Consider the following 3,915-nt stretch of genomic DNA (forward strand, 5'->3'; position numbering starts at 1 on the left):
ATGGTGGTGGTGAGATTAGCCTCATGGGAAAAGTTGCAAAAGCTGCGCATGCAGGTGGAAGTGAAGTCTTAGGCATTATTCCGATTACCTTAGCCAATCTTACAGGACCAACAATAGGAGAAGAAATGAAAGTGGAAAACATGTATGAACGAATTACTCAAATTATTGAACATTCAGATGCTTTCATTGCTTTGCCAAGAGGTTTCGGTACTTTGGAAGAAATATTTCATACAGTTTGTTGGGCACAATTAAATATACAGAATAAGCCAATTGGTTTGTTAAATGTTAACTATTATTATGATAAACTGTTATCGTTTTTTGATGATGTTGTGGAACTGGGATTTATTTCATTAGCTTCGCGAATGATGTTTGTTTCTGCTACAAGAGAAGGTGTGGAGACCCGGACGCTAATTCATTCCTTAATCGTCTTTAGGAATATTTCAAACAATTATAATAAACAGGGTCTAATTTTTTTTTTTAAATACAAAGCGGAAACGTAATGTAATTAAATTCAAATTACATATTAAACATAACATACAATTATTGTATGATCTACAATAATTCAACTAGGTTCAACTACATATCCGTACTGAATCCTAAGTTGCTTCTGAAGCCCGGATCTCCACGCTATCTAGTCCAGCCTCGTTCTCTTCTTGACCCTGATTTTATCCCACCTGTTGCCATGCACACATACAAAGAAGACAACAGCCGGATAACTCCGGTGAGATATAAATATCCCAGTATAAACAATGTATACATGCAATCATATAAAACATATATAAAAGCATAACCAAACATCAAAACATGTATCTAATCTGACTACATGAATCAATGACACGTTATCTGATCTTATCTTATTTCTAATCTAGGGATCCTGATCTAATTTAGACTTTGGTATGCTGTATCGAGTGTCTACAATAGACGTCGATCTACATCTAAGCTCATCGATACACCGTAAGTCTAGGGTCTTAGCAGTTCTGACAAAGACTTAGACTTGGGCATGCTATATCGATTGTCTACAATAGACGTCGATCTACATCTAAGCTCATCGATATACCACAAGTCTAGGGTCTTAGCAGTTCTGTCCAAGACTTGGCGGTTCTTCCCTAGCTAGGCTGATCTGTCCTAGACTCAAACTCTGGTTCTGCTATCATTCAACAGACTAAACATATCAATCTGATAATTTGCAAATATCAATGTAATAAAATATAGTATGTGATTTTGGGAAACTCTAGTCAAACCTAATTTGAGTTGTGCAAACCCGAATCAACATTTATTTATACCTTTGTCTTCCCGGTCTGACAAAGACGAAGTCTTGTATTCTGATCTGTCCATACCCAGTCTGGCAATGACAATCACATAGATACAATATCAGTATATATCTCAATTCAAAACCTGTTCTGATCAATACTCAAATCAGTATATAATCTGATCCATATCTGAACAAGGTACAATCTAAATCATATCAACGATATCACGATACAATCGAAATCATTACGGAATCTGATCAATCTAATTCAATTGATGTTTCGACGGCATAACGATACAGTCTCGATAACCCCATCAATACAGTATCACCAGATATCCATTACAAATCATAACCCATATCCGATACAATTTGTAATCAGTCTATAATCCAAATCTGTCCAATCTCAATCAATATAATCAGAAAATCATAACAATTCCATAATCAATCTGTTCTTCAATCCGGTTTCGATTCTACGATTTGTAGTATTTCCAGAACACATAATAATGATCAAATAATAATTCTCCCAATATCATAATTTCAAATGATAACAAAACTCAATAAAACTTACATCCAGTTGTAGCGGTCAACGAGAGGAGTACAGTACCGTGTCCGGAAATCAAAATCTGATAATCGAACTCACACAATCAAAATTCTTAAAAAAATGATGCTTTGAGGGAATTTCAGAGAAATTGTCTCGGTTCTTGCTGGAGGAAAGTGAAGGAATTGAAACTTTTATATGTCAAAGCATGACAAGTGTCCCACCAAGTCATAATTTGCACTTTAGTCCCTGGATTCTTCACTATTTGCAATTCAGCCCTCAATAACTCTTTTTAATTCAATTTCAATCCTACTTAATTATAAAAATCGTGGAATTTAATTCATCATTCCAAAATTTGTAAATTAAATAATCTCGGATTAAAGTGATATCATCTCGGGCCTTACAATTTTTCCCCTCTTAGATAGGAGTTCGTCCTCGAACTCGCAAGTAATCAATTCAGATATATCAGAAGAAATGTATACAGAGTTTAAATAAGAAACTCATCTCCATGAAACCATTCTGAATCTTAACCTTATATTAGATTCTATTTCTAAAAATAGCTCTGACAAAATCAATCTCACAATACTGTCTATACAACATCCGTATATACCAAACCACAGCTCGTAACAAATCAATACTATCAGCTGTTATCAAATCTGTTTATCCCATTCAAGGATATATTAAATCTTCGGCCTCAAATACCAATCGTCACCATCCGACGTCGGCATATTAAGTCTGTCTGGTCTGAGCTATCTTCATTCTCTTCTGAATTAGCTACATTTTCTTTATCATATCTTTGACCGTATCAGATCCTATCTCAGGTATCTCCGAGATATTATCTTCATACCAAGGAAATCGGCAGTACTCACTGTACAATATATCATCTGTAACTATCTCACTATCCATCTGATAATCTGAATACAATATCCAGAGACTATGTGTCATATCAACCAGTGCTAGTATCCAGCACTGCAGCTTCCGGAATATCATCCAATATCTGGATAGTACCCTCTAACTATCTGTCAGTCGGTGGAGCATATATAAGAAAACTTATGGCATATTCTACCACAAGTACAAAATCAAGTAAAATCACAATCTGATATAATCTACCGTGGCATTCTGATTACTCTGACCACTTCTCTGACATCGATATGTGTCATTTGGTAATGTTTGTACATTATCTGGATACAAACTAATAGATATATAGATTGAACAATCTGTCAATCACAATCCTGTCATATCATAATCTGGAAAGTATTATAGTGATCTTATTACGAAATTCATCGAAATATACTCCTCGTGTCAAATCAAAATATACAAATTCTGTAATAAATCTTCTGATCTCTATCTTTCTGTCTTCATTTGTTGACAATGCAGACATATCAGTACAAATTCTGCCAACATTTCAGTACAAATTCTATCATAACTGATTTAATCTGTCTATATCAAAACTGTCTGTTCGAATTATCATACACTTCCTGTTACCTGAACGAATACTGCATCCATTTCTGTGCGCTTCTGACCCTATCTGTCATTTCAGATTCGAATTATTCGGTACAAACAAATCAGTTAATAATATAATTAAAGAAAAATACCTACCTGATATTCGGTTCTGATTATCGATATCAAATTCTGTTGTACAATTCTGAAACATTTGACATCACAAGATAATAATTCTCATACAGTAAAACTCACATATATGTTACTCTGCTCGATACTCAGCTCTGATTATCGAAATCGAGTTCTGAACATTCTGATCAAATTTCTGGACTGCTGTAATTCTCGAATTCAACTCTGATTCGGTTTGAACTGTATATAATCTCAACGGTTCACAAAAATCTGTATCAAACATTGACTCAGAATAACAGTACTATCAAATCAGATTCGAAATATCAATAATCTATACGGATCTAGTAAGTTCATTAAACTCATAAACAACAATTTCTGGCAATACTGTCAATTCTGACTAATCAATCATATCTTCATGTCGCTCAGATCAACTGCTATATATCATCTGCAAATATAATATGCCTCCAACCAATATAAGCTGTCTCAAATACTGTTTTAGAACAATAACAATATTCAAGCAGATACAAAACAACATTCGTATAAGATAATCTGTCAATTC

The sequence above is a fragment of the Primulina eburnea genome, chromosome 14, assembly GCF_022965805.1.
Source record: "Primulina eburnea isolate SZY01 chromosome 14, ASM2296580v1, whole genome shotgun sequence".
Taxonomy (NCBI): Eukaryota; Viridiplantae; Streptophyta; class Magnoliopsida; order Lamiales; family Gesneriaceae; genus Primulina; species Primulina eburnea.